General features: G+C 37.3%; 1 pseudogene; it reads right to left on the bottom strand.

The window, feature by feature from the left end:
• Nucleotides 1-4,870: 4,870 nt before the first annotated feature.
• On the bottom strand, nt 4,871-6,880 carry LOC140507234 (dynein light chain Tctex-type 3 pseudogene; annotated as a pseudogene).
• Nucleotides 6,881-9,811: the final 2,931 nt, after the last annotated feature.

Genomic DNA, 9,811 nt, shown 5'->3' with positions numbered 1-9,811 from the left:
TTCATAAAACCAACTATTGGTTTTATTTATTAATTCAATAGTTTTCTTAATTTCAATTTTATTAATCTCTCCTTTGGTTTTCAGTTTTTCTAATTTGGTATTTACTTGGGGATTTTCAATCTGTTCTTTTTCTAGCTTTTTCAACTGCAAGCCTAAGTCACTGATCTCCTCTTTTTCTATTTTTTTTATGTAAGCATTCAGAGATATAAAACTTCCCCTAATAACTGCTTTTGCAGTATCCCATAAGTTTTGGTATGTTGTCTCACTATTGTCATTCTCTCGAATGAAATTGTTGATTGTTTCTATGATTTCTTCTTTAACCCCACCCTTCTTTAGAATTAGATTATTTAGTTTCCAATTGATTTTTGGTTTCTCTTTCCATGGCCTTTTATTACATGTAATTTTTAATGCATTATGATCTGAAAAGGATGCATTGATTATCTCTACCTTTCTGCACTGGATTGTGAGATTTTTATGTCCTAGTACATGGTCAATTTTTGTAAATGTTCCATGTACCGCTGAGAAAAAAGTATATTCCTTTCTATTCCCATTTAATTTTCTCCAAAGATCTATCATATCTACCTTATCCAGAGTTTTATTTACCTCCTTAACCTCTTTCTTGTTTATTTTGAGGTTGGATTTATCGAGTTCAGAGAGGGGGAGGTTGAGGTCCCCCACTAGTATAGTTTTGCTATCAATTTCTTCCTTCAACTCCCCCAACCTCTCCTCTAAGAATCTGGATGCTATACCACTTGGAGCATACATGTTTAGTAATGATATTGCTTCATTGTCTATGGTGCCTTTTAGCAGGATATAGTTTCCATCCTTATCCCTTTTGATTAGATCTATTTCTGTTTTTGCTTTGTCTGAGATTAGGATTGCTACTCCTGCCTTTCTTACATGAGCTGAAGCACAATATATTCTGCTCCATCCTTTGACCTTTATCCTATGTGTGTCCCCCTGTTTCAAATGTGTTTCTTGTAAGCAGCATATTGTTGGATTATGGCTTTTAATCCATTCTGCTATCCGTCTCCGTTTTACGGGAGAGTTCATTCCATTCACATTCACAGTTATGATTACAATCTGTGTATTTCCCTCCAACCTCTTTCCCACCATTTGTGCTTTTAGCTCTCCCGTCTCCCTTCCCCTCCTCAATAGTATTCACTTTTCTCCCCCTCCTCCTGCAGCCTTCCCCTCCTTCTTTTGACCCCCCTCCCTTTTAGTCCCCTTTACTCTTATTGCTCCTTTCCTCCCTTTTAGCCACCCTCCCCTTTCTTCCCCCTTCCCCTCCTACTACCTATAGAGCTAGTTAGGATTATCTACTTAAGATTATTGTTCCCTCCTTTGAACAAATCAGATGAGAGTACCTCTCAAACAATGCTCATCTCCCTCCCCTCCTTCCCTCTACTATAGTTTTGTACTTCTTGCTGTGATATAATTTGCCATTTTCTGCTTCCCCCTTTCCACACCTCCTATTCCATTCCCTTCTCATACTTAAATCATATTTTTGACATGACATCATTTACTTTATGCCCGTTCCCTCTACATATATCCCTTTTATCATAATAGCTGCACAGTTCTCAAGATTAACAGGTATCATCTTCCCTTATAGGGAGGTAAACAGTTTGCCCTAATTGAGTAGCAAGTTTTTGTTTTTGTTTTTTCCCCTCTGTTTACCTTTTTATGATTCTCTGGAGACCTGCATTTGAAGATCAAATTGTCTATTGAGTTCTGGTGTTTTGGTCAGGAAGCTCTGGAAATCCCTTATTTCGTTGAATGACTTTCTCCTTGCCTGAAATGTTATGCTGAACTTTGCTGGGTAGTTGATCCTTGGTTGAAGTCCCAACTCCTTTGCCTTACGGAATATTGGGTTCCAATTCTTTCGATCTTTTAATGTAGAAGCTGCAAGGTCCTGTGTGATCCTGACTGTGTGTCCTTCATATTTGAATTGTTTCTTTCTGGCTGCTTGTAGTATTTTCTCCTTCACTTGATAGCTCTGGAATTTGGCAACTATATTTCTTGGGGTTTTGAGTTTGGGATCCCTTTCGGGAGGGGAACGGTGGATTCTTTCGATGACTATTTTGCCCTCTGAGTCTAGTACTTCTGGACAGTTTTCCTTGATGATTTCCTGGAAGATATTGTCCAGACTCTTTTCTTCATCATGGGTTTCTGGCAGGCCAATAATTCTTAGATTTTCTCTCCTGGATCTATTTTCCAGGTCAGTTGTTTTTCCAATTAAATATTTTACATTTTCTTCTATCTTTTCATTCTTTAGATTTTGTTTGACTGATTCTTGTTGCCTCATTGAGTCATTAGTTTCTACTTGCCCAATTCTAATCTTCATCGTAGTGTTTTCTTCAGTTAGCTTTTCCATCTCCTTTTCCATCTGACCAATTTTTCCCTTTAAGGAGCTATTTTCTCCATTTAATTTTTGTACTTCTTTTTCCATTCGACCAATTTTCCCAGTTAGGTTTTGGGTTTCCTTTTCCATCTGATCAATTTTCCCTATTAGGTTTTGGGTTTCCTTTTCCATTTGATTAGCTCTTCCTTTTAGGGAATTATTCTCTCCAGTTAATTTTTGAACTTCCTTTTCCATTTCTTCAATTTTCTTTTTCAGGGTGATGTTCTCATCAGTGAATTCTTTTTTCATAGTTTTAAAATCATTGGCCAGTTTTTCTTTTATATCCTTCTTCAGACGTTCCAGGTAATCTAGTTGCACTTGCGAGAAATTCATAGTCCCATCTGAGGTTTCAGATGGAAGTACAGTCTCAGCTCTAACCTCTTTGGTGTTTGTGTTTTGGTCCTTATCCCCATAGAAAGATTCTATGGTTTTTTCACTTTTCATCTGCTTTTTCCAATTCATGATGTTGACTGAGTGTTGTAGCTTTTGGTTCTTTCAGTCAGAAGGTACAGATCTTTAAGTTGAGCTGATGTGTGTCTGGGCTAAAAGCAGGCTTTTGTTTTTTGTTTCCCCGATCAACCCTGGGGTTAGCTTGTTAGGTGTGTGGGAGGGGTGGTCTGGTCTCAGGATATTTCCTCAGCTGACTTGAGGCAAAGGCAAGGTCAGGGGATGGTGATCCCAGCTTCCCTATTGTCTTCCCTTTTCCCCTGGAGGGCTGGGGCATGCCTAGAAGCTAACGCGTGTTCCCGCCCCTCCTTGGGCTCGTCTCCCGGCTCTGAGGCTTGCCTGGGTCTCAGTGCGAATTTTCTCTGCCCTGGGTCGTCTGTCCCTCCAGATCGCCTCCACCACAGTAGGAAGAATCCCCCTTTGCCACTTTTCCAGCCTCTGGTGTTATGAGACCACCCGCCCCCTTCTGCTGTTCCCGCTGATCCAGGATTAATCTGGGGAAGAATTTTATGGTTCCCTCACGGTCATCAGGGGGGAGGAAAGAGCACTTACTGATCACTCTGCCATCCCAGTTCCTGGAAGTTCAAGTAGTGACCCCCCGAAGTCTGTCTTCAGGCTGAAGATTTCAGGGGCTGCTGCGCTGATGTCTGGCACTCAGCGGCTCTCACCGGCTCGGCCTGGCTTATCTCCTGCTCCGCTGGTCTCGCCCGCCACTCTCGGGCTCCTCTGGTCCCCTCCGCCCTGCCGCGCTGACCGCGCTGCGCTGTGCGCCGGGGTCTTACCCTCGCGGAACAGATCCCTCCCGTGGACCCTCTGGTCCAGCCTGGGCTCCGAATCCGTCAAAGTCTGGATTCTACACCTCAAAAGTCTGGTCAGACTCTCCCCCCAGAGATATCCAGAGGAGTTTTTCCAGGAGCTTAGGTGAGTCGTTGCTTTCACTCCGCCATCTTGGCTCCGCCCCCTCCAATTAATTTTAATATATCTTTCCACTGCCTTTGGTTGATTGTAATTTTTATTGCATTTTGATACAAAAAGAATAGATTTACTATTTCTACCTCTTTGCATTTGATTTTGAAGTTTTTCTGTTCCAAAACAGTCTCCATTTTTGTGTAGGTGCTAATCACTACTGAGAAATATTTCTTTATATTCTCATTCAATTTTTTTCCAAAGCTCTGCCATATCTAAATTATCTAATATTCTATTTGCTTCAAAGTTTCTTGCTTATTTATTTTTTTGACTGGATTTATTGAGTTCTCAGAGAGGACAGTTGAGGTCCCCTTTCCACCAGTATAGCTTTATTGTGTATTTCTTTCTGCAACTCATTTAACATTTTCCTTAACAATTTGGATGCTATACTACTTAGTGTATATAGGTTTTGTATTGAAATTGCTTTATTGCTCATGGTACCTTTGACCAAGATGTAGTTTTCTTCCTCATCTCTTTTAATTGGGTCTATTTTTCCTTTTACTTTGTCTGAGATCAGGATTACTATCCTTGTTTTTTTTTTTTTTTAACTTCATCTGAGGCATAATAGATTCTGCTCTAGCCCCTTACCTCTAGTCAGTATGTGTCTCTGTTTTAAGTATATTAAGTATATGCTTTATTATAAATAACATATTTGAAACTTCTGGTCTTTGATCCACTCTGTTATCTGCTACCATTTTATGGGAGAGTTCATCTCATTCACATCCACAATTAGATTTACTAACTGTATTTTCCTCCATCCTATTTTTCTTCTTGTTTCTTCTCTCCCTCCATTTAACCTTTCCCTCCTCACTAGTGTTTTGCTAATGTCTAACACCTCCCCAATCTGCCCTCCATTCTGTCAGTTTCCCTCTCCCCTTTACTTACACTCTGTTCCCATTTCCCTATTGGGTAATGCAGAATTTAGTATTCAATTGATTGCATTTATTATTTCTTCTTTGAGCCAATACTGCTGAGTTAAGTAATGTCCATTGCCTGCCCTCCCATTTTCCCCTCCACTGTAATACATCTTTCTTTCTTTCTTTTTTTTTTTACAGGTAAGGCAGACAATCTTTATTAACTTTTAGCTACAGAAACAGTATCAAGCAAATGCTTTAAAACATGATTTCACAAGGCATATGTTTCTGTGATTATTTTTTAAGAAACTGAGATTCAATAACAGCACTCAATCACACTAGTACTTTGATCACTTGAGTACAGTCTTCAAGTGCAAGAAAAACAGCATCAAAGTGATAGTTATGAGAGAAATGTTGATGTACCACAAGGGGTACACTACTGCATTGAAACGGAACATCTTTTTCTAATATTCATCTTAAGTTCTGAAACTGTTCTTGTTATATCGCTAAAATACAAACATGTAAATATCACCACCTTATGCCCCATTAATATTGACTACATTATCACTCAGCCTTTCTTCAAAAATTCAATGATTAGTTTCACTCTATAGATTTAATCCGTCTTAAAAGACTATTTGCATTTATAACCTTGCTTAGACAGCAGATTGACTTCGCATTTGGTAGCCCAGCTTTGTATATACTAATTCAAAGTCTTTACTTCTCAATATATTTTATTACATTTCATAAGCCCTGAGATATTACATAACCTAATGAATGTACACTTTACGTTTATAACTTACTCTCTATATATTAAGCATCATATAGGTGACTTACAAATGCCGGTTAATAATCAGAATAATATATACAACTTACTAGTTATGAAACTAAGAACAAAATTAAATGTGCATATTTATCCTTTCTTTAAATATTTCTCTAAGTCATGTCCACAATGGTAAATAAAATCTACTTATACTAAGAACTTGATTTAGCTAACTTGTGCATGGCTTCTGCTCATTTTATTTTTCTCTTCAAATTAATTAAATACCACCGTCTTATATGCTCTCAATGGCAGACCAAATGCATTTTATTCCCATTCCACAACCCAAATGATAAATGCTACAGTTTCCAAACCGGGAGGAAGGCACCAACAACGTGGCGACTGAACAGAATGCTGTACACAGTGGGCGATCAAGAAATGTTTGTGGAACACAGAATGAATGACTTGAAAGACAGTTATTACTGAATCAGCCTATCTGTTATTATTCTATGGTGAACTTTATTGGGTTAGAGAAATCAATCCACCAAGATTGTTCAATTGTTAACTTGGAATTTTGAAATAAAAGGCAACAAATCATTAAACAATTACTTTTAAAAAGTTAATTCTAGTTACTATATAATAGTACTTGATAAAAAAAGAAAAATATACAATACTTATAGTATCTTGCATGTACAACCAAATGAGGCATTGATGATTATTGAACTAAGAACTTGGGTTAATTTATACAGACTTATGCAGGTAGAATTCTATTTTTCCAACTCAAGAGAATTTTATTATCTCAAACTTAATTCCTCCATATCCCTGGATACAAAGTGTTAATGGAAGGCTGGTGCAAATATAAATATAGTATTCAGACATTTTAATGTCTTTTTTTTCTGTATTTGATACTTTTCTAGCTAAGCAAATATTTAACTAAAGTATGCTTTGGGCTCTAGGATTAGTTAGTTACATTGTTCAGTTTTTACTGTTGTGAAGTCAATTGCACACTTTCACTTCTAGTGCAAAAATAAGATAAATAATTCATTCCAGAACATTTTGATAATTTCTTATGTTAAAGGTGCTGGTATAATATTTCTTCTTAGTTACAGGATAATAGCAATGGCAAAAACATTGACGATACAGTTCATAGTTTGATTCTCCCATCTTACGGTACAGGTTCCATCAGATGTGGTATCCCAAAAGCATGAGCTGGCTGTGTGTAAACCAGATTCACTCTTTTGCATCACTGCACAAGTAACTATATATTTATATGTCTTTCCTAACTTTACCAAATGTGTTAAGGATTGCTCCACTATAGCTGCAGTCCACTGGTTGACATTATTCTGATTATAATCAACACTGCCCAGTATAGCATCTATACACTCTTTCACAATATTGTGTGCTTCATCAACATTGAAGCCAATCTCTTCGTGGTGGGGCTGATATTCCTCCATGGCGGCCTGTAATACATCTTTCACACCTCTTCATGTAAAATAATTTACCCCATTCTACCTCTCCCTTCCTTTTGCACCCAATGTACTCCTCTTTCTCCTCTCTTATGTTTTAATGTCATTATCATAAATTCATCCTTATAGCCTTATACTTCCTTTAAACTATACTACGAGTGATGCATTTTTTTTTTTAAAGAATTAGAGGGATCATCTTCTCATATAGGAATATAAACAGTTTAGCACTATTGAATCCCTTATGTTTTCTTTCCCTTGTTTCCTGTTTATGCTTTTCTTGGATCTTGATATTAAAGATGACATTTTTGGTGTTCTGACATTCTCCTTAGGAACACTGAAATCCTTCTATTTCATTAAATGATCATTTTTTCCTTTGATGTATTATTAATTTTGCTGGGTAAGGGATTCTTGGTTGTAGTCCTGGCTCTTTTGCCTTCCAGAATACCGTGTTCCATGACCTCTGATCTTTTAATGATATGACAGCTTAGTCCTTTGTAATCCTGGATGTGTTTCCCTGATACTTTAATTGTTTTATTCTGGCCACTTACAGTATTTTTACTTGACTAGATAGTTCTTAATTTTGACTCGAATAATCCTTGCAGTTTTTACTTTGCGATATCTTTTCTGAAGTGATTGGTTGATCCTTCCAATGCCTATTTTGCCCTCTGGTTCCAGGATATCAAGGTAATTTTCTTTGATAATTTCCTGAAATATGCTGTCCAGGTCCTCCTTTTGATTATGGCTTTTATGTTGTCCAGCAATTCTGACATCGTCTCTCCTGGATCCATTTTCCAGGTCAGCTGTTTTTCCCATGAAGTATTTTACATTTTCTTCTTTTTTTCATTCTTTTGAATTTGCCTGATCAATTTTTGATGTCTTATAGAGCTTCCACTTTCCCAATTCCAACTTTTAAGGAGTCGTTTTCCTCAATTAACTTTTGCACTTTCTTTTCTATTTGACTAATTGTATTTTTTTTAAGGAGTTGTTCCCTTCAATGAGTTTTTATATCTCCCTTTCTATTTGCCAAATTCTACTTTTTAAGCAGTTGTTTTCTTTTTCCAAGCAATTGATTCTTTTTTTATATTGTTTTTTCATCACTCTCATTTCTTTTTCTATTTTTCTTCTGCTTGTCTTATATGATTTTTAAGTTCCTTTCTGAGCTCTCCCTTGAATTCTTTCTGATCTTGAGACCACTTCCCTTTATTCTTTGGGGTTTTGTCCATAGGTGCTTTGACATTGTTGTTCTCTTTTGAGTTTGTGTTTTGATCCCTGTAATTTCTATGTTCACATTCTTTATTTTTTCGGTTACTTTTTTCGTTCATCATTTTTGGTCTTTTTTCCTTTCTTTTAATTTTTTTCCCTGCTACAGGGATGGAAGGGACACTGCTTCAGGTTTCTTGTGCCACTACCTGCAGGCCCTAGTTATTTACCTAATGCTCCACTAATACTGTCCTGAGGCTCATGGGGGACCCTGCTCTCTGGTGCTGTGCTGGGAGGGCATCTGGTTCTACTGAAGACCATAGGGATCTGGCAGCTTACCTCATGCTGAACTGGGATCCTAGTATTGGCATGTACTAAGGCTGGTGGGATATTTCTGTGTTTCTCTAGGGCTACACTGAAGCATACAGTATTTCACAGAGCTGGAGTTTGCCCTTTTGCCTGGCTATGCTGAGGCATGTTGGGGTTGGGGTTTGCCTGCTTCACTGCACTGGGGCTCAAAATTTACCACTGGTTTACTGAGGTTGGGCTTGCTATTTTGTTGGCATGCTATCTGTCCTGTATTGTGCTCCCCTTTTACTTGAGTGAGGAAAAGCTTTCCTGATGACCATCCAAGTTTCTTGGTCTAAAAGATTGTTTGTTTCTCTCCATCTTTTTACTTGTCCTGCTGTTCCAGGGTTTGTTTTAGGGTGATATATTATGGCTGTTTGGAAGTGAAAATCGGAGAGTTATAGTGATTTATTGCTTACTCTGTCATCTTGCTTCCAGGATTTTCAGTTGTTTTTTTTTTTTTTTATTTTTTTTTATTTTTACTATAATCACAGTATCTAAGTTGAATAGGTAAGGGTATACGTATGTGGAGTGGCAATGGAATCAATTAATATATCTTCTTACTATCCTTGGCTTTGTGATACTTAAAAAATAATCTATTTGTGTTTATCTCCATAATTTTTGGAATTTCATTGCTCACTCTTTTAGTGTGCATATGTTTGTGTGTGTATAGATATCTATATCTATATATAATAAAGCTATGGGACATCTCTCCATATATATCTATAAATGAGATAGAGATGTCCCATAACTTTATTATTATTCAGGGACTAGTATAGGAAATAGCCCTGGGACTTCTTCCACATAAGGAGCCCTTATATGAAGAAGCTCCCTCTCCCAATGAAGGTTAGCAACTTTTGTATAACAGACTGTCATAGAGAGCTGAGAGATAAATGACTTGTCCAGGCTGACTCAATCAGTATGTGTCAGAAGTGGGACTTAGTCCAAAGTCTTCTTGTCTTCGAAGTCAGCTCTTCATCTGCTATGTCAAGCTGCCTAAAAGTTTAGTTAAATCAATATCTGACCACTAAAATTCTAGTCTTATTTTATATTGGATAATCTAGATAAGTATATTTTTGGTTAGATCTATGATTTCACTGGTATTGGGAATTTCCAGAGAAGAAACTCATTCTCCCAATGCAAATAAGCAATTGTCCTGAAATTTATAGTCAGAAAATTGCTGAAGGGCACTGAAAGGTTAAATTACTTTTTTCTGGGCTCATACAGCTATTAGGATCAGAAGTGAGATTTGAAACTGGATCTTCCTGACTGGTAATGCTTCTTTATCTACTATGGCACACTGTCTCTCTCAAGGGAAGTTATAATTATATTTTTGAAGAAAAAATGATTGTATATGATAAGTGAGAAAAGC

The sequence above is a fragment of the Notamacropus eugenii genome, chromosome 5 (genome assembly GCF_028372415.1).
Source record: "Notamacropus eugenii isolate mMacEug1 chromosome 5, mMacEug1.pri_v2, whole genome shotgun sequence".
Taxonomy (NCBI): domain Eukaryota; kingdom Metazoa; phylum Chordata; class Mammalia; order Diprotodontia; family Macropodidae; genus Notamacropus; species Notamacropus eugenii.
This window is presented reverse-complemented; position numbering and strand designations above follow the sequence as displayed.